The sequence below is a fragment of the Podarcis cretensis genome (assembly GCF_951804945.1).
Source record: "Podarcis cretensis genome assembly, chromosome: Z".
NCBI lineage: Eukaryota > Metazoa > Chordata > Lepidosauria > Squamata > Lacertidae > Podarcis > Podarcis cretensis.
The window spans coordinates 34,806,701-34,828,921 of record NC_137184.1 but is presented as its reverse complement, the minus strand read 5'-3'; the positions used below and the strand labels follow the sequence as shown (position 1 = coordinate 34,828,921).

Genomic DNA, 22,221 nt, shown 5'->3' with positions numbered 1-22,221 from the left:
GTGAGATGATGACACTTCCAGATTGCTGCCCAGAAAATTGCAGCCACAGAAAGCCAGAAAACTGGAAGAGGCTTCAGCTATAGGATAGGAAGATTGCACATGCCTAGAGGCTCTGTGCTGGACCACACTGAGACTGGTGACATAGCTAGAAACATAGGGGTTGTCTTATATTGAATTGAGTGGTCCATTTGGCTCAGCATTCTCTGCACTGACTTTGGAGGGTCTCAGATAGGGTTTCAGATAGCGGTCTCTCCCAACCATTCCTGGAGATGCTGGGAACTGAATCTGGGATCTTCTGCATACAAAGCAGATGCTCCACCACTGGATCACAGCCCATCCCCAGGTTACCAGCAACCTGGGAGCATGCTAGCCGTCAAGGTAGCTCCAAGATCTGCAAGGTAGCTCCAAGGTCTGTCGGACCCAGGAAAGCCAAGGACTGAATAAATTTCACTATGGATGATCACTTTGGAGTAGACATTTCCTTTGGAGGACTACTGAGACTTCAATCAAGAAGAGCTTGGTTTTGTTGTCACCCACTTTGGTCTGTCATTGTAACAAGTAGGACTGGTCTGTTGGAACTCACCATGGTTGGCTGGGATGCTGCATACTTTCTTCAACTCTAGGAAACCTCAGCAGGAGGTTCTGCTTGCGGGGCATGTTTTGGGACTGTGGAGATGCCCATTAATAAAACAATTTTAACAGCAATGAAAAAAATAGCCCCCTGCTCTGACTCTCTGACACACCTACCAGCCAAACAGATCAGTAAAACCAGCATTGAGTTACCAAACTTATTTGAAAACTACATGTGTGACCTGCAACAAAATCTTGCAGTCTGGAGTGTTTGTCTTCAGGACACTCCCTTTTCATCTCTCCAATTTTCTTTCCCCACTGCCATCAACAGCCAGCATTCGGTGGCCCTCCACATGTTCAGTCTTCATTAAGTAGTTTTTGTAGTCACTCCATAAGAGTATTTTCTTTCTTTCTTTGGTACTTCTGAAAATAATTATTATTTATAGCCTATATAGACCATACGTATTTCTATATATTTAGTTCAAAATTAAATATTAGTTTCAAGCAGGCAATGAAAGTTTCTTAAAATAAAAGGTGGGGCTGAAAATCTGGAGTGAAAATTACATTTCTGAAAATCTCTAATCTTCTGAGTCCTATTTTGCACTGTCACCAAAAAAGATATCCTTAAAATGCAAATTCTGCTGGGATGCTGCTTGTGTCATAAGGTTGGGTCAAGAAACAAAATCAATGAATCTGAGAGAATGAGAGATAATGTATGGGATTGCCTTGTAGGAGAGGTTAAGCACAAAAGGGGAATTTTGATTTGACAAACATTCTTATGTAATACCAATCAATGCTTTGTTTGTAAGAAATGACTTCATTCTGTGGGTTAATGAGATTGACAATTGGCCATGCTTAAAGAGTATTAAGGTAATGCATTGAAATATCTCAGGTTTACAACCCAAAATTGATCATTTCAGCTATTTTAAGTACAAAGGATCAATACCAGCAGCTCCCCCTTCCATAAGTGCTAATAAATGCTTTAAACCACAACAACCATGGATTCCATTTGACAATTAAATTAAACACAGAATTAAATTCCTTACATACACTGCAGAAGGCTATTTGGGATAAACTCAATAACTACCCTCAATTATCAAACTCATTGGATTCCTAACAATCAAAATATTGGCATAGACATCTCTGCATGGGCTTACTCTGGCTGCAAGACAGAAATGCTAATAAGATGAAGAATGAGTCAGGGTTTTCGAAATTGGGCTTCAAATTTTAGAAGTTTGATGACCTAGAGCAGGGATGTCCAACAGGTGGATTGCGATCTACTGGTCGTCTCCCCAGGAGGTTTTGTAAGATTGAAGTCGATCGCTGGGTTCATTTCCTTAGCATTGATAAAATAGAATTCGGCCCTGTCCCCTCACCCCACCCTCCATTGTTGCACTATTTGCAGAACGGAAGGCGGAGTTTACTCAGTGAGGCTGTCGGTGAGTTGTTGTTTCCCCTTTCCCCTTGAGCTTAGGTTTGAATTCTCAAAAATTGGGGCTTTCCTCCTCCCTCAAAAAACCTCAACAACTCTGACCTGAGCCCCCAAAATGGGGGTAGATCACTGTCAGTTTCTAATTCCGTGAGTAGATCACGGTCTCTTGGGAGTTGGCAACTCCTGTCCTAGAAGATGGACCAGGTCAATAGGATGAAGGCATAACGCTCTTGGATTATAAGAAGAGCTCTGCTGGATCCATGCAAAGGCCCCTATCCAGTCCAGTATTCTCTGTCCTACAATGGTCAACCATTGTACTTCTGAAACATGTGCATAGCATATAGACACCATGATTAGAAGCTATCAGTGGAAATCTATCAGTTTCATTCTCTTTCCAAGCAATCTTAACAGTGCAATCCAAACCCAAAATATGTTGGGATGAGAAAATTTAGGGCTTACCTGGCTGAGCCAGGGTTCCATACTGTCCAACTTTTTCCATTGCAAAATGTTGTTGGGGGCCATGTGTTTTTGGGTACCATGAGAGATCACAACCCCCAAAAAGAACTTTTGTCAGGGTGAGTGCACAGTGTGAGCATGAAAAGGTGGGGTGTCCCTTTTTTCCCTGGGCACTTGGAAGGTATAGGGTTCAGCTGGCATAAATCCCTCACTCCAGCTCAACTGGGGCTCATGCAAAACTTACATCAGCATGTCCCCTCCGCAAAGGGGTGTTTTTGGGGGGAGTGGTGAGGGTGAGATGGGGCAAGGAGGTACTTCCACCTATTTCAGACCCCATTCAGCTCAGTCATTTGACCTATGACCCAATCCTCAAAACAATCACCCACAATCACCTGCTGGCTCAGACAGTAGTAGCCCTACCCAGAGACTCCTGGCCAGCATTTAGAATGGGGAAATTTACATTGGTGTGAGGTACATCCACGTTCTTTAGTTAGGATTGCTATGTTAGTTGGTGGTCGTAGCTTTTGGGATCAGGTGGTAACTTTCCTGACCTGTGGTATATATTCTATTACTTTGGTTTTTCAGGAATTCTATTACTTTGGTTTTTCAGGAATTCCCTAAGCTTTGCCTTTTAACTTCCATTTTACTAAAATTCTCATTTCTGAGAAGTTTCTTTTTTCATTTGATAGCACTGTGACCACTGATCCAACAGCATGCCTCACACCAGGTCTTGGGCAACACTTCAGGCCAAGTCCATCCCTCTGGTTGGTTCCTTGGTCAACTGTCTTCAGGCAGAGCACTCTAGACATTTGTTGAAACTGGAGCATGCATTTATTGAACATATTTGAAGGTAACTAACACCAGCCATTTTACTTTTTAAGAGATTTTACATTTTAAGAGATTTTACTTTCTTGGGTTCCATGATCACTGTAGATGGTGACAGCAGTCACGAAATTAAAAGACACTTGCTTCTTGGGAGAAAAGCAATGACAAACCTAGACAGCATCTTAAAAAGCAGGGACATCACCTTGCCGACAAAGCTCCGTATAGTTAAAGCTATGGTTTTCCCAGTAGTGTTGTATGGAGGTGAGAGCTGGACCATAAAGAAGGCCGATCGCCAAAGAATTGATGCTTTTGAATTATGGTGGTGGAGGAGACTCTTGAGAGTCCCATGGACTGCAAGAAGAAATCAGCCCGGAGTGCTCACTGGAAGGACATTCTTAAAGGAAATCAGCCCTGAGTGCTCACTGGAAGGACAGATCCTGAAGCTGAGACTCCAATACTTTGGCCACCTCATGAGAAGAGAAGACTGTCTGGAAAAGTCCCTGATGTTGGGAAAGATGGGGGGCACAAGGAGAAGGGGACGACAGAGGACGAGATGGTTGGACAGTGTTCTTGAAGCTACCAACATCAGTTTGACCAAACTGCAGGAGGCAGTGGAAGACAGGAGTGCCTGGTGTGCTCTGGTCCATGGGGCCACGAAGAGTCGGACACGACTAAACGACAACAAAACAACACCAGCCATTACAACAAATGTATACTTCATCCTTGAATGCCTCTTTGATTTTCTTTTTGGCTACAAGGTCACTTTCCTACACATGAATGCTCATTTTGAGCAGGTGGGTATTGGCATTACTATGTTCCCAGCATTAAGTCACCAGTCTGGCATTGCCAGAGTTAACAGATCAGATTCAAATAACAAATTGAATTGGAATGTCACAGAACAAATCCAAAACAGCTCAGGCTACTTCCAAATGCTACACATACAATATGAATCTTCTGGCTGCTGCACACCCCTGATATTTATCTTATTTAAGCCCAAGCATTCCAACACCCACATTTTGGCTTGTAGGCTTCTAGCTTTAGCATGTAAACACCTATATTTGTCAACCCACTCCAAATGTCAGTCCATCAGATCTTTATTGTTTATAGCCAATGGCCATTACAATATAAATCACAAAGAAATACCAATTAAGACAATTCAAAACCCAGTGTGTGGCAGCTGTGAAAAAGGCAAATTCCATGCAAGGGATCGTTAGCAAAGGAACTGAAAATAAATCTGCCAATATCATAATGGTGTTATACAAATCTCTGGTGCAATTGCATTTGGAATGCTGTGTACAGTTCTGGTCAACTCACCTCAAAAAGGATATTGCAGAGTTGGAAAAGGTTCTGTAAATGGTAAATGGTCAAGAGGATGGAGTGACTCCCCAATGAGGAAAGGTTGCAGCATCTGGGACTTTATGGTTTAGGGAAATGTAGGTAAGAGGACAAGTGACAGAAGTTTTTAAAAGCATGGATGGCATTGAGAAATGGATAAAAATTCTCTCCCTCCCTCCCTCCCTGCCTCCCTCCCTCCCTCTCTCTCCCTCTCCCTCCCTCTCTCTCTCTCTCTCTCTCTCTCTCTCTCTCTCATAAGAGCCAGTGTGGTGTAGTGGTTAAGAGCGGTAGACTCGTAATCTAGTGAACCGGGTCCGCTTCCCTGCTCCTCCATATGCAGCTGCTTCTCTGAAGAGACTTCACACTTCTCTGAAGTCTCTCAGCCCCACTCACCTCACAGAGAGTTTGTTGTGGGGGAGGAAGGGAAAGGAGAATGTTAGCCGCTTTGAGACTCCTTTGGGTAGTGAAAAAGCGGGATATCAAATCCAAACTCCATTAGGACAGACAAAAGAAAGCACTTCTTCATAGTTGAACTCTGGAACTCCCTTCTACAGAAGGCAGTGATGCCCACCAACTTCAATGGCTTTAAAAGAGGATTGAACAAATTCATGGAGAACAAACAAGGCTATCAACAACTGCTAGCCATGGTGGCTATGTTCTACCTCCACTGGCAGGAACCGTATGCCTCTGAATCCCAGTTGCTGGGACTCACAGATGCGCAGAGTGCTGTTGCGCACATAGCCTGCTTGCAGGCTTCCTAAAGGGATCCGGTTGCCACTGTGAGAACAGGATTCTGGATTACATGGACCACTGGCTTGATCTAACAGCCTTTTCTTATGTTCTTAAGAGTTAGTCAAAACACGCCAGTTTTCAGAACTGCAAATTGTAAATATTTCAAATTATTAAGTTTCCCCGAAAACAGATGGCATTGGGGGTTGTTGTTTTTTTAAAATAGCAGGTTTTATTAGTTGAGAAAAGAAGGAGGTTCCAAGATTTGAAGAAGTAACACAGAATGGAAGGCAAGACATTTATAGTAGAATTAAAATATATACAGATACAGATATAATACATACATATAAAATATCACATAGAGGTTATTGCAATCACAGCACCAGCCCTTTCCTTAAAAGTAAGTGGCCTTAAAAGAGGGCGGCGGGATTTCGAAGGGCTCATTGTAGTTAGCTGCTAATGCTGTAGGTTCACCCTGTCTGTACTTAACAGCAGGGAGAATAAACTTGCAAGATAATCAAAATATTTGTAAAAAGCTTAAAAAGAATGAATGCCTTAAAATATATTCCTTAGTGCAATACAAGATTCTTCCTTCTACCAGACATACAAAATATTCATGAATGTTGCCAAATAAACTCGTATTTAGTGGGAATGTGCCAACCCTGAGATAGTTTGGTCATATAAATCACAAACAGCCTCCAGCAGAAGCAAAGACGGAAGGGTTCACATCACCCCTGGTGGCATGCATTTTATGAGCCAGTGTTGCCCCCCCCCCAGTGGCAATAAACATAACTTTTAAAAACTATAGATCCAAGGAATAACAAGACATATCCTTCCACCCTTGAGGGATCACTAGATGAGTGGCAATGAACAGACACAGAACTAATTGTTGAGAAGCACATCCCCGCCACAGCTATCTCCATTTGGATGATCAGGAACATTTTCAGCCTCAGTCCAAACTGAATCAACATCCTCAGCTCACATATAAAGGCAAACTTACTTAATTACATTACCTAATTTGCACTTTCCAGAATGATACAAAAACTGACGCAGCCATCATTCAAAATTCAGTTTCCAGACAGGTAATGTATACAAATAAATAAATAAATAAAATGCATATGCTGGAGTAAAATGTACATAACAATTCATATAGCAGTGAAAATTGCATTGCAAAAATGTATATATTAAGCAAAATTGCATATAGAAATGTGAATATTGGGTGAAATTTGCACTAAAATGCTGAAGAATTTTCATGAGGAATTAAAAATGACAACTGCAAACTAATGTGAAAATGTGGAGAACTGAACTCAAGAGTAGATAAATGAAAAGCTAAAGAAACTAAAATTGGCATACCTGCCCATCCTTATCCCTAGCTCCCGTTGCTTTTTTCCTCAGCAGTGAGTTTAAAAGTCACATTGAAACCTCTTCTCTATTAAGCTGAAGCAGTCAGGTCATGTTTTGGTGCAGGTCATGTTTTGCACAGGATTGACTTCTTCCAGAACATCCCCTAGTGGCTAACAAATCCAAACCTGTCCTCCTAGCTTATCTATGCATTAGACCCCCCCCCCCCCGCCCCGTTCTGTCTATCTACCTGGGCTTGTGCAGGGAACAGGTCGCGTTTCAGAGAAACAATGTAAGTTTAAGAAAGTTAACAAGCTGCTATTTGTCTAATTAGCCCAGTTTAGAGGGCTTTCAACTCATCTATTATTTGATCCTTCTAGCCAGGGATTGAAACTAGGCCCTTTTGCATGCAAGACTTGTCCTCTATCACTAATCTACAGCCTCTCTCCAGGGACCATATAACATTTATATGAAATACAGAAACTCACTTCATCAGCTGCAAGAGAAACTGTGAGCAAACTTATTTTTAAACCATATCCCCATTAAAATTTGATAGGCTCAATAGGATCTGGGCAGGTAAACTTCCTTTGGGGATTAGAGACAGCCCCTCCCCCCCACCTCAATTCCCGCATGAAGAATGCCATTTCCCTTTTGCCTTAATGATTATGCTGCCCTTCTACTGCAAGGTTGAAAGGCCTCTCTTCCCCATCTTATGATTCCTCCCATATAATTCTCCAGGCCAGACTCATATAACTTATCTATATATGAAATCTCACAATCTGACAGGTTGCTAAGCTCACCTGGAAACGACTTTCTTTTTGCACAATCTCTTATGAACATCTTCCATTTCATTGTCTTTAGAAGAAGCCGAAGCCAAGTTAAGCATAGCAATTGTTAACAGATTCTGTTGAGAGAGAGAAAAAAACACCGCTTGGATCTCTCAGTTGCACCAATGTATTTGTCATTTTAATATGCAGTGCCTAAAATGGTGAGATGTATCTGTTGTTCTTTTGGGTGGAACCAGTACCAACCTGCTGGAAGGAATAAATTTTAACTAGAACCAATGCATTTCAAATTCCCACACAATTTGGAACCACCTTGGTTGGTAGTCATTAAGATAAAAAAATATATATTATACTGGTTCTCTACAAGTTTCCCTTATTTGGAAAGTGACATAGAGAAAAATAAGGGCCCAATAGGTTATGAACCAGTTGCCAGCTTTCACAAAAATAATGAGTTTTCTTCCCATTTTAGTTGTTCCACAGAGCCTGGAACGCCTTTGGCTTGTCAAAACTTTCCTTTCTCTGGACCAATCTTATGTATGATTTAAATGGCAGCAGAAGGTGTGAGGGTAATTGACCACCCTAGGATGGCAGGTGGTGAAAGAACATAGTGGACGTCTTAAAGACAATGGACAAGTTGACACGCATCTAACTCAGCCAAAAATTGATTAAAACTTTGTTGAGTGATCTTAATGTTCTTCAGCTTTTTTAAAATACCCTTTTCAGAAAACCTAGCTATATTGCGCAGTTTTCTCAGTAAGAATTAGAGAAGTGTATAACAGGAAAAGGAGAAACAGCTGACAATTGTTGATAACACAGATACACACAATCACCATCTATTTCTTCTCCCTCAGACCAACTTCATACCTGAAAATTTAGGAATACAACAAAATGAAAAAGAACCTAGAAATCCTATCACTGGTCCATTTGTCCTAGGCTGGAAACACGAGACAGCAAATGTCCTGCAGTTGAATAATTTGAACTCACGACTCCAGTTCTGGCAAAAGCTTTAATCCTTAGGTCAGATTGGCACATGAGGTACGCCTGTTACAGATTACAGTGGTACGTACTTAATTCATTCCAGAGGTCCATTCTTAACCTCTAACCGTTCTTAACCTGAGGTACCACTTTAGTTAATGGGGCCTCCCGTTGCTGCTGTGCGATTTCTGTTCTCATCCTGGGGCAAAGTTCTTAACCTGAGGTACTACTTCCGGGTTAGTGGAGTCTGTAACCTGAAGTGTTTGTAACTCAAGGTGTTTGTAACCTGAGGTACCACTGTACAGGAATCATCAGGTGCATGAGAGGTTAAAGGCATGAGCTAAGCATGAGTTAAGACATGGATCCATCAAGCAACACATTCCCTTCACCTGCTTTTTGAAGAGCAAAGAAGTCACAGCTATTGGCATGGCAAGCGACTGGAGTCCCTGGACTTGGCAAGGAAACAGACACTCCTTCTTGTGGGCTGGATGTTTGTGCCAGTGTTGGTGTTCCTGTGTTTGTGGTGTCAAAGGCAGAGTTGAGGCTGGTTGTATACCAGATTTACCCTCAGCCATCTCCCCTGAAGGAGCCAAAGTCAGCTCCTTGCTGGAAGGCAGTAGTCTGATAGGAGAATGGTGGGACTAACCACTACTCGTCTTCTGGGTCCCTTCCCTGGGTTCAGATCTATGCCTCCCAGGTGCTTGGTTCCTCCCTGGGTTCAGAGATCTCTTGTGACCCAGAGTCACCTTAAAGGTAAAAGGTAAAGGTACCCCGGCCCGTACGGGCCATTCTTGACAGACTCTGGGGTTGTGCGCCCATCTCACTTAAGAGGCCAGGGGCCAGCGCTGTCCGGAGACACTTCCGGGTCACGTGGCCAGCGTGACATCGCTGCTCTGGCGAGCCAGAGCCGCACACGGAAACGCCGTTTACCTTCCCGCTGGTAAGCGGTCCCTATTTATCTACTTGCACCTGGAGGTGCTTTCGAACTGCTAGGTTGGCAGGCGCTGGGACCGAGCAGCGGGAGCGCACCCCGCCGCAGGGATTCGAACCGCCGACCTTTCGATCGGCAAGTCCTAGGCGCTGAGGCTTTAACCCACAGCGCCACCTGCATCCCTTAGGTAAAGGGTAAAGGTACCCCTGCCCATACGGGCCAGTCTTGACAGACTCTGGGGTTGTGCGCCCATCTCACTTAAGAGGCCAGGGGCCAGCGCTGTCCGGAGACACTTCCGGGTCACGTGGCCAGCGTGACATCGCTGCTCTGGCGAGCCAGAGCCGCACACGGAAACGCCGTTTACCTTCCCGCTGGTAAGCGGTTCCTATTTATCTACTTGCACCTGGAGGTGCTTTCGAACTGCTAGGTTGGCAGGCGCTGGGACCGAGCAGCGGGAGCGCACCCCGCCGCAGGGATTCGAACCGCCGACCTTTCGATCGGCAAGTCCTAGGCGCTGAGGCTTTAACCCACAGCGCCACCTGCGTCCCTTAGGTAAAAGGTAAAGGTACCCCTGCCCGTATGGGCCAGTCTTGACAGACTCTGGGGTTGTGCGCCCATCTCACTTAAGAGGTTGTATATCAGATTTACCCTCAGCCATCTCCCCTGAAGGAGCCAAAGTCAGCTCCTTGCTGGAAGGCAGTAGTCTGATAGGAGAATGGTGGGACTAACCACTACTAGTCTTCTGGGTCCCTTCCCTGGGTTCAGATCTATGCCTCCCAGGTGCTTGGTTCCTCCCTGGGTTCAGAGATCTCTTGTGACCCAGAGTCACCTTAGGGTTCCCTAATTCCAACTTGGCAAGTTCTTCGCATTCTTCTTCGTCCAAACACCCCCTCAGGGACATCTCCATAGGATTCAAGATATTGAAACTGGTAGATTTGCCTATCCCTAATTCAGTGTAATGTGTAGTTTGACCCCATGCGGGTTTGAAGAGGTTGAGTGACAAGGACCAGAGCCTGTCAAAGGACAAGTGAGTCTTATGCAAAGTAATGGGATCCGTCCCACCCCCTACACCGTAGCCTCTAGATTTGGCACACTTAGCACAGTTTGCGCAACTCCTTTCTTGGTCTTGCTTCTGGGGGGGGGGGGAATGGTGCTGCCTGGTTCCATGGTGTGTGCTCCATCAATTTAATCCAGCAGCTTTTGAAGGAGGCAAAATGGGTGTCAGGAAGAATTTACAGGAACTATTAAGTTCACTTAGTAAAATTAGCAGTCTTATGCCATCACATATAAATTGATTTCTTTCCTTTTATCCTCTCCTCCCCCACTGTAGGCAAACAAACATGTTCCCTGGAAATATACATCACAACAGAGTGACAGTCACTCAGCAAGCAAAACAATTTACCCACAAAATCCATCATTCAGTTCATTACAGGATGTCCAACAACTGCAGGCTTGGCATGTAGGGGATACAAGAGGCAGGGAGTTCTGAATACAGAGTGCAATTCCTTAAAGGAAGCCGGAAGAAGAGGTTGCCTGAAAGCACTCTCTCTCAGTTTATGTTTGCTTGCCCTGGTTCTCCCCACCACCCTGATTACTGCAGGGATAAAGGTAAAGGTAAAGGGACCCCTGACCACTAGGTGCAGTCGTGGCCGACTCTGGGGTTGTGGTGCTCATCTCGCTTTACTGGCCGAGGGAGCCGGCGTACAGCTTCCGGGTCATGTGGCCAGCATGACTAACAATGCCTATCCTTATCACCGACACCCATCACTCATCACACCTTGGATGGTGAAGATATATAGCAAGCACTCCTGGGCAATGTAGAACCCAGGCTGCTTTGGGCTTTACGTCACATGGGAAGTCTACATAGGAGGCTCTCTACTGCAGACCTTCACTCTCCAACTCATGAAGGACAGTTGGGCCAGGCAGAAGGGAGATAATGCAAAGGGCAAGGCCGCACCCCAGCTCTCCACTCGCACAAATCTTAACCATGTGATGCTTTGAATGCCTGGACAGGGCCATAGTGAATAATGAAAGCATAAACATGTAGGGTGGATAAGGAGAGCTTGAGATAACTGTAGTGAAATGTACATACTTAGAAAGGTAAGAATGAGCAAAGGGTAAAGCATATTACGTTAGAACTGGAGGGCGATAAGCTTCAAAACAAAATTATTTTAATGCTACTTACTGACCCATTTTCACCCTTATTTCCACCATTTCCTACTAAAGGTCAATGTGTATCCACATGGACTGCTAAATGTCCGAATCTCTGTGTGGGGTGGTGGTGATGGTATGAATTGCTTTCCAGACTTTTCTTGCACACAGCTTCTCTAAAGCTTTTCTAAAGTAACTGCAAATATTACAAACAATTCACTGATAATAGAAACAATAACAAACATGGTTACAAAAGGGCAACAGGAGACAGAACAAATGACGTGCAGCAGGGACATTTACTATTGAGTAGGAGCACAAGCCTCTACCTTGGAATGCCACAACGAGTGCTCATTCATATGCAGATATAATTATGGATTGGTATACTAGCCTACTGGCAGACTGGGGATATCTACTCATAAAAAGCAATTGATGAATTTGTAAATTTTGATTTCTCTCTGTTTCTCTTTTTTTTCAATCTTAAATTTGGTTCTCCACATTTCTGCAGCAGTTTGCATTTTTTAAATGTCCTCATTAACATTCATTTCTATTGGCAAAACCTATTGGTGTTTCGCAGTTTTCTGACTAGTTGCAGGACCTTAGCCAGACCTAGCAGAGTACACACAGAATCCACGGAAGCAATTGGCGACTTGGCTGCAGACAGGATAGACGAAGCAGGAACCAGGAACTTGTAGTTAGATGTTTATTATATACAGTGGACTATTTACAGGAACAGAACATGGATCTTTTGCTAGCTCTCTCTGACACGACTCACAACTCCTACACTGACACAGAACTCTGAACCTCTGAACCTCTGAACTAACACATTCCAGTTAGTAGGCCATTATCACTCCCTTGAGAGAGCTTGACCAATCAGAGCGGTCTCCATGTCTCTGTTATCACCAGGCAGACTTACTCCTTCAGATTGCCTTCTGGCTGTCTGCCAAACCTTAATTGACTCTGTGTGAGTAGCTACACGTACACAGTTTCCCAACAATTTCTCCACATATATACCTAAAGGAGCACAATATCAATCTTCTCAGGCCTTATTGTGAGGCCTTGTCTATGGTGCTTGCACTGGCTGCAGCCTGGCTGGCACTGAGCCATAGTAGGGCCTTCTTGGTGGCAGCTCCCTGTGAGGATATGTGATTGTTTTCAAATGTTTTGAATAATTTTATTTTATTTTATTTTTATTGCTTTAACATTTTTGCATTTGCCACCTCAGGGCTCCTTTGGGAGGTATGGGAGGAATACAATTATTAATTTATTTGACCCATATCCCTAATATGCTCATTTATACAAGCAATCCCTCCTAACATACTGCATTTTTACAAGTTATTTTCATTAATATATGCACTTGTATGCATGCTTCCCTCTAAAATGTGCATGTTTTGTACCCTTTACTTAGATAACTGCAAATTTCTAAGAAGTGTGAATTGAAAAATAGGTTTCAAAGCCACCGAAAAGGAAAGGAAGAGAAGAAATGGGAGGAGCAGAAGGGAGGGTAGAAGTACTAAGGGTTCAAGGTGACAGGGGAAGGAAGAGAGAGGTGATCAGGAACGGGAGCCAGAGGGAAGAAAGCTTTGGCAAAAGCTTTGGCAAAAGCTTTGTCTTCTTCCCTTCGTTTTCTCTTGCCTCTTCATCTTACTTTGCAGCTTCCATTGCATCCACTAACTCTCACCCGGCACAACTATTTAGAATAATTAGGTCAATAACGTCCTTAGGAGGACAACCAAATTTAAGCACAAATTCAACCCATAGCTGTGAGGCATTCATGAGCTTTTTTGCGGAGAAAGTCCTGTTGCTCTGCCGTGACCTCCCTGCCAATTTAGATACAGTGAATGAACTGGAGGCCCCTCGACTGACTTCAGGTCCAGTGTTGGACCATTTCGAACGGATACTCCCTGCTGATGTGGATAGATTCCTCCAAGTTGGTAGGCCCACCACCTGCCTCCTTGATCCGTGCCCGTCTTGGCTGATTAGGGAGTGTCCAGATGTTGCGCGGACCCCCCGGTTGAAATTATCAATTTGTCCCTTGACACGGGGACATTCCCAGGGGAACTGAAGGAAGCAGTGGTGTGTCCACTCTTAAAGAAAACTTCATTAGATCCCTTAGACCTATCCTATTACCGCCCAGTTTCAAATCTTCCATATCTGGGTAAGGTAATTGAGAGAGCGGTTGCTGAACAGCTTGGTAGGTTTCTGGAGGAAACATCGGCTTTAGATCCATTTCAGTCTGGTTTCCGTCCTGGTTTTGGGACCGAGACGGCTCTGGTTGCCCTAACAGATGATCTCCGTAGACAACTGGATCGAAGCGGGTCAGGACTGGTGATCCTTTTAGATTTGTCAGCAGCCTTTGACATGGTCAATCATGATCTTCTGGACCACTGCCTCGCAGACGTGGGGATACAGGGCATAGCCTGTATCTGGCTGTGCTCTTTTATCTCTGGTCGGGGACAGAGGGTGGCACTAGGGAGGGAAATGTCGTCACGCCACTCCTTGGTGTCTGGAGTGCCGCAGGGCGCAATTCTCTTCCCGATGCTTTTTAACATCTTTATGTTTGCCCAGATTATCCGGAGCTTTAGGCTGGGCTGTCACCAATATGCTGATGACACTCAGCTCTATTTGCTGATGGATGGCCACACCGACTCAGCTGTGACTGGATAGTTTTGTGGGAGCTGATTGAAACTAAATCCTTCGAAGACAGAGGTCCTATGGCTAGGTCGGGATGGCATGGGGATGAGGGACCAACTCCCTTCTCTTGTGGAGGCCCAATTAGTGCCATTGCCTTCCGTTAAGAGTTTGGGTGTAATCCTTGACGCCTCCCTTTCCATGGAGGTGCAAGTTACAGCAACAGCCAAGGTGACATTTTTCCACCTTTGCCGCATCAAACAGTTGATCCCTTACCTTTCCCGCCCCAACCTGGCCACAGTGATCCATGTGACGGTCATCTCCAGGCTTGACTACTGTAATTCGCTCTACGCGGTGCTGCCCTTGAAGCTGTCCCAGAAACTCCAGCGGGTGCAGAATGCTGCAGCGAGGCTCCTCACAGGGTCTCTGCCATGGGAGCATATTCACCCAGTGCTTTTCAAGCTGCACTGGCTCCCAGTGGAGTACAGGGTCAGATTTAAGGTGCTGCTTTTGACCTTTAAAGCCCTTCATGGCCTAGGACCCTCGTACCTACGGGACCGCCTCTCCTGGTATGCCCCACGGAGAGCCTCAAGGTCCATAAATAGCAACACCCTAGTGGTCCCGGGCCCTAAAGAAGTTAGATTGACAACCAGAGCCAGGGCCTTTTCAACTCTGGCTCCGGCCTGCTGGAACACTCTGCCTCTTGAGACCAGGGCCCTGCAGGATCTGATTTCTTTCCACAGGGCCTGTAAGACAGAGTTGTTCCACCTGGCCTTTGGCTTGGAGCCAATTTGATTCCCTCCCTCCCTCTCTTTCTCTTTTCTTTTCCTTCTCCTGTGAGGAGGCTACATTTTAATATTTTAATGTTTCAATATTTTAATGTTGTATTTTAATTTTGTTTTTAAGTTGTAATCATTCAACTTGTTTTTATTATTGCTTGTAAGCTGCTCATGCCTTGGCTGGGGAGGGCGGGGTATAAATAAAAATTATTATTATTATTATTATTCTGCAATTTTCAGAAGATGTATGTATGTATCCACACACATGCATCCATGTGCAAACATGCATGTGTTATATGCAATATTGATATGAACTGTCTATTTCTCTTAGCAAACACACATTTCACTCAAGCACTACAGTGGTACCTCTGGATGCGAACGGGATCCATTCCGGAGCCCCGTTTGCATCCTGAGCAGAACGCAACTTGTGTCTGCGCGTGCACAGGTCGCGATTCATCGCTTCTGCGCATGCGCGTGACGTCATTTTGAGTGTCTGCGCGTGTGCGAGTGGCGAAACCCACAAGTAACCCATTCTGTTACTTCCGGGTTGCTGTGGAACGCAACCTGAAAACGCTCAACCTGAAGCATTTTTAACCCAAAGTATGACTGTACTAGGTTGATAGTGTGATTCTAGACATGTCCCCTCAGAAATTCCGTGGGATTTACTTCAGCCCCAATCTTTTTTGTGATGTTTTTGTGGTTCAGGCTGTTCCATGTTTCATAAATGAATATAGGTAATTTTCTATGTAAACCGCTTAGAGGTTTTGACAATGAAATGGTGTACAGATTTCAAATAAATATTATTATATTATATTATATTATATTATATTATATTATATTATATTATATTTTTCAATCTCCTAATCATGATCAAACCAATGAACAAACACCAAGTGACCACCCTGGGTTTTTAGCCAACAACCCAGTTTTTTAAAAAATGATGGGTTGGCCAGCAGCTGTTGGAAAAAAATAACTACTAGTTTTCTATATTACATGGAATAGAGGTTGGAAAAAGCTTTAAAGCAACCCTAAAATAAGGGAGGGGAACAAAAACTGAAGATCTAAAAGGTGCACCAAAGGTGACTTAAACTTAATTAAGCTTTCCATAAGTCGAAAAGAATAGGAACGAGGAAGGGTATTGAAAGTAGTGACAAAAAAAATTAGAGATAAGCAAACCTTGGGGGGGGGGAGAGTTTAAACCTAAGGTCAGAGGGGAGAGGGGATGGAAAGTTATGCTGCTAAGCCTTTTAATTATTACTGCTGCGACACAGACTTAATTTTTTCCTTGTCTCGGTCTGCTGGTAGGTGGCCGGTACGAACACCATGCCTAATGTTCACAGAAACCAATAAAACATCTTGAACTGCACAGACTGTCTTCCTTCCGGCTGTGCAGCAGCTTTTAAACCAGTGTTTTATGTAATAATCCTTTGTAGGAATGTGGGGAGAGGAAATTAAGGTGCAAAAACTTAATAAAAATCCAATTTTCAGAAGCATTTGAGACGAATAAAATGGAGCCCTGCGACTGGTTCTCATTATGGCATGAGAAGTCCTTTATCACTGCTTCCTCCCTCATATGCAATCTCAAATCGTGTTTAGCACAACTGTGGCATTTTCAAGAATCAGGCCACCCTGCGGATATAAAAGAGGCAAGTTCCTTTGAGGATCCACTTCCCTCGCAGGAAATATGGTTAGATTTTCTGTGCTTCTGGTCAGCTAGGAAAGCTGAATATCCGTAATAATAAATATTTTCAGTTCCTCCCCTGCCTCCACCCATTTCCCACTGTTGCTTTTATCAAGGCTAGGATTCATCAAAACTATGCTGGGGCCATGCTGCAGTTCAGCTAAGTAACAGGGTATTGTTTATTATTGTTGTTGTTGTTGTTGTTGTTGTTTAGTCATTTAGTCATGTCCGACTCTTCGTGACCCCATGGACCAGAGCACGCCACGCACCTCTGTCCTCCACTGCCTCCCGCAGTTTGGTCAGACTCATGCTGGTAACCTTGAAAACACTATCCAACCATCTCGTCCTCTGTCGCCCCCTTCTCCTTGTGCCTCCATCTTTCCCAACATCAGGGTCTTCTCCAGAGAGTCTTCTCTTCTTATGAGGTGGCCAAAGTACTGGAGCCTCAGCTTCACGATCTGTCCTTCCAGTGAGCACTCAGGGCTGATTTCCTTAAGAATGGATTAGCTGACCTTTCGCAGCAGCTGGTACCAAGTACTTTGGATGGAAGAAAATCTGATGAGACTGAGCTAGAACTCCTTCGAGACCCGAGGACCAACAAAGAGGGCTACCAACAAAATCGGCAGAGAGAGACTGACAGAGATTTAAAGGCCTCAGATGTGAGGAATCCAGGCTAAAAACTGTTTTTGTGGACATGGGGACATTGGGAAGGGACAGAAACCGGGGCGGGGTGGGGGGGAAGAAAAAGAATTTTTAAAAAATGTTTATGACCTTTGTGTTTGATTATTATGACCTATTTTTAAGATAAAAGGGAAATTTGTGGAAGGAATTCGAGTCGACCTTAGAAAAGGATTTAATATTTATAAGAAAACTGGATAAGTAAAATTTGGCCAAGTAAAAAGAATTAAGTATTTCTTTAAATATATATATATATAATAATAATATGTAAAGGATGAGAGATATGAACTTGCTGAGCAAATTTAATTGAATTAGGATGTATGAGGGGGGGTGGGGGGAGGTCAAGAACTGGGGTTAGGAAAGTAAGGATATGAAACTTCATATGTGTTGTCTTTGTCTGTGTGTGTGTGTGTCTGTGTTTATAAAATGTGAAAACTCAATAAAAATTTTATTAAAAAAAAAAAAAGAATGGAGAGGTTTGATCTTCTTGCAGTCCATGGGACTCTCAAGAGTCTCCTCCAGCACCATAATTCAAAAGCATCAATTCTTCGGCGATCAGCCTTCTTTATGGTCCAGCTCTTACTTCCATACATCACTACTGGGAAAACCATAGCTTTAACTATACGAACCTTTGTTGGCAAGGTGACGTCTCTACTTCTCAAGATGTTGTCTAGGCCTGTCATTGCCCTTCTCCCAAGAAGCAGGCGTCTTTTAATTTCGTGGCTGCTGTCACCATCTGCAGTGATCATGGAGCCCAAGAAATTAAAATCTCTCACTGCCTCCATTTCTTCCCCTTCTATTTGCCAGGAGGTGATGGGACCAGTGGCCATGATCTTTGTTTTTTTAATATTGAGCTTCAGACCATATTTTGCGCTCTCCTCTTTCACCCTCATTAAAAGGTTCTTTAATTCCTCCTCACTTTCTGCCATCAAGGTTGTGTCATCTGCATATCTGAGGTTGTTGATATTTCTTCCGGCGATCTTAATTCCGGCTAGGGATTCATCCAGCCCAGCCTTTCGCATGATGAGTTCTGCATATAAGTTAAATAAGCAGGGAGACAAAATACAGCCTTGTCGTACTCCTTTCCCAATTTCGAACCAATCAGTTGTTCCATATCCAGTTCTAACTGTAGCTTCTTGTCCCACATAGAGATTTCTCAGGAGACAGATGAGGTGATCAGGCACTCCCATTTCTTTAAGAACTTGCCATAGTTTGCCGTAGTCGACACAGTCAAAGGCTTTTGCATAGTCAATGAAGCAGAAGTAGATGTCTTTCTGGAACTCTCTAGCTTTCTCCATAATCCAGCACATGTTTGCAATTTGGTCTCTGGTTCCTCTGCCTCTTCTAAATCCAGCTTGCACTTCTGGAAGTTCTCGGTCCACATACTGCTTGAGCCTTCCTTATAGAATTTTAAGCATAACCTTGCTAGCGTGTGAAATGAGTGCAATTGTGCGGTAGTTGGAGCATTCTTTGGCACTGCCCTTCTTTGGGATTGGGATGTAGACTGATCTTCTCCAATCTTCTGGCCACTGCTGAGTTTTCCAAACTTGCTGGCATATTGAGTGTAGCATCTTAACAGCATCATCTTTTAAAATTTTAAATAGTTCAGCTGGAATACCATCACTTCCACTGGCCTTGTTATTTGCAGTGCTTTCTAAGGCCCATTTGACTTCACTCTCCAGGATGTCTGGCTCAAGGTTAGCAACCACACTACCTGGGGTATATGAGACATCTATTTCTTTCTGGTATAATTCCTCTGTGTATTCTTGCCACATCTTCTTGATGTCTTCTGCTTCTGTTAGGTCCTTTCCACTTTTGTCCTTTATTATGGTAATCTTTGTACGAAATGTTCCTTTCATATCTCCAATTTTCTTGAACAGATCTCTGGTTCTTGCCATTCTATTGCTTTCCTCTATTTCTTTGCATTGCTTGTTTAAGAAGGTCTTCTTGTCTCTCCTTGCTATTCTTTGGAAATCTGCATTCAATTTCCTGTATCTTTCACTATCTCCCTCGCATTTTGCTTGCCTTCTCTCCCCCGCTATTTGTAAGGCCTCATTGGACAGCCACTTTGCTTTCTTGCATTTCCTTTTCATTGGGATGGTTTTCGTTGCTGCCTCCTGTATAATGTTGCGAGCCTCCATCCATAGTTCTTCAGGCACTCTGTCCACCAAATCTAAATCCTTAAACCTGTTCCTCACTTCCACTGTGTATTCATAAGGGATTTGATTTAGATTGTATCTTACCGGCCCAGTGGTTTTTCCTACTTTCTTCAGTTTAAGCTTGAATTTTGCTATAAGAAGCTGATGATCTGAGCTACAGTCAGCTCCAGGTCTTGTTTTTGCTGACTGTATACTCTTTGTATCCTGTCTGTTCTTTCCTGACGATGAGATGCACAAGGCAGCCAACAGCAAAATTCAACAAGAGCAATGATATAGAATATCCATATCTACCTAGAAACCAGGAGGGTCAGTGAGAAGGTATTCTGCCATGCAAATAGTCTCCCAGCAGTGAACTTGTTACTACTTTCCATAAAGGAGAGGAAGAGGGAGAAGCAGCAGTGATGCACCAACGGCTCGAATTTGGCACCTCTGGACTCCACCAATAGCCCAACTGCCCCACCCCTCCCTGTTGTTGTTGTTTAATTAGCCAAAGGCCTGGGAGAGGAGAATCATAGAATCATAGAACTGTAGAGTTGAAAGGGACCCTGAGGATCATCTAGTCCAACTCCCTGCAATGCAAGAATATGCAGCTGTCCCACACGGGGATTGAACCTGCAACTTAGGTGTTAACAGTGCCATGCTCTAACCAACTCAGCTATCCAGGCTCTAGGAATGTTTTTTTCTGGTGCCTAAAGATATGTAATGAAGGTGCTAGGCAAGTCTACCTGGGGAAAGCATTCCACAAATGGGGAGCCACCACAGAAAAGGCCCAATCTTGTGTTGCCACTCCTCTGACGGAGGGGGCACATGAAGAAGGGGTGTCAGATGATGATTGAAAGGTCCAGGTTGGGTCAAATGGTATGCAACAGAAAATCTGATAAACAACGGTGAACCTGCTGCCGGGAGGTCAGGTGTGTGGCACTGCCCCTTCTTGCTGCCTACCACTGCTCTAAACAGCAGTGCAAATAATGACAATCAAACAGAAAGCAAAACATCCACATACCTGACCCAAAAGAAGAGAGACAGGTGTGGCAGGGACCGTAGTAGGGAAATAGAGCTGCATCATTCAGTTGCCCTGCACTGTCTCCCGGTGGTCACTTTGGATGGGTCTGGAGGAGAAGGCAAGTGCATAGACTGAAGGAACAGAAAGTCACTCTGGGTCAGTGGTGGAGATTCAAGCTCGGGGGGGAGGGAAGCAGGCAGGGGCATGGCCGGTGTGCATCCTGGGGGCATGGCATGCTGCTCGTGGGGGCGTGGTGTGCATCCTGCAATGGCACCCCACTGGGATCGTGCCGCCAGGGGCAGTGCGCTCCCTCCACACCCCTGTTCCTCCACCAGTGCTCTGGGTATCTTGTGCTGTGGCCCTCTCAAATCTGGAACTGTAGCTGACCCCAAGATTTGTTTATTTATTTATTTACTTACTTACTTATTTACTTATTTACTTATTCACTTATTTACTTATTTACTCCACCCTCCCCAGCCAAGACCGGGATCAGGGCAGCTAACATCAAGTATAAATACAATTGATTAAAATACAACTTAAAAACAGGATTAAAGTACAACTTAAAATGCAGCCTTATTTCAGTGAAAGTCCAGATCAAAAACTGTTTGGGGGGAGAAAACATCAAATCTTCACCAAGGCCAACTATCCAGACTAGTCCTACGTGGGCCAGAAAAAAGCCAGGGAAGTCCCCAAATAGGGGTTCCATCACAGAAGGAAAAGGAAAGGGGGGGGAGGATGAAGCTGATTCCAAGCCAAAGGCCAGGCGGAACAACTCTGTCTTACAGGCCCTGCGGAAAGAAATCAGATCCTGCAGGGCCCTGGTCTCATGAGGCAGAGTGTTCCACCAGGCCGCAGCCAGTGTTGAAAAGGCCCTGGCTCTGGTTGAGGATAATCTTCCTTGCTATTTATGGACCTTAAGGTCCTCCGCGGAGCATACCAGGAGAGGTGGTCCCGTAGGTACGAGGGTCCTAGGCCACAAAGGGCTTTAAAGGTCAAAACCAGCACCTTAAACCTGACCCTGTACTCCACCGGGAGCCAGTGCAGCTGGAAAAGCACTGGGTGAATGTGGTCCCATGGCAAGGACCTCATAAGGAGCCTCGCCGCGGCATTCTGCACCTGCTGGAGTTTCTGGGACAACTTCAAGGGCAGCCCCACGTAGAGCAAGTTACAGTAGTCAAGCCTGGAGGTGACCGTTGCATGGATCACTGTGGCCAGATCAGGGCAGGAAAGGTAAGGGACTCCATCTCTCTATAGAGCAAAAAACACAAAACAGCCTGATGACGACTGAGCACAGATAGTTGTTATGAGTTGCTACCTGACTGTTGAGCAGGGGTATAAATAGAAAGGTGGGGAGGAGGGATGGAATGGAGTATCTTGGGAAAGTGCAATGGCTTGCTGGAATCCTGAACAGGATCCTGCCACTCTGCAACATTGTGTAGCAGGTTTCACTTGTAGTTACTATTGTCAGGGGTATGATTGCATAGGAAGCCACCATTGGGTGGTGGTTGAATTTGCTAATTGTTAGAATGGCTTTAATAATCCCATTCCAAAGTTGCAAAGAATAATAGGGTTGTTGCTGTTTTCGAAATTATTATCAGTCCCAAGAGAAAGCAACAGCATTTTCATGGCTCAAACTGTTACACAGCATCAACCTTCTTCAGTTTTCAGCAGAGAATTTCCTCCGCCCATCTTCACTGAATTCAGGATCCCTATATTATTTAGCAAGATGTCATTTTTTTCCTGGCCTTTGCACACTCGTGTAG

General features: G+C 44.3%; 2 long non-coding RNA genes across 2 annotated transcripts in view; one reads left to right on the top strand and one right to left on the bottom strand.

The window, feature by feature from the left end:
* Positions 1 to 21,766, bottom strand: part of LOC307208113 — a 69,401-nt gene extending 47,635 nt beyond the window's left edge. Inside the window, exons 1-3 of the long non-coding RNA XR_013834989.1 lie at positions 21,464 to 21,766; positions 20,459 to 20,589; positions 7,489 to 7,592 (exon numbers count right to left, since the gene is read on the bottom strand). This is a non-coding gene — a long non-coding RNA (uncharacterized lncRNA). The remainder of the gene's footprint in view (positions 1 to 7,488; positions 7,593 to 20,458; positions 20,590 to 21,463) is intronic.
* LOC307208111 lies at positions 3,130 to 5,766 on the top strand. The gene is made up of 2 exons (XR_013834987.1): positions 3,130 to 3,308; positions 5,118 to 5,766. It is a non-coding gene; the product is annotated as an uncharacterized lncRNA (long non-coding RNA).
* Positions 21,767 to 22,221: the final 455 nt, after the last annotated feature.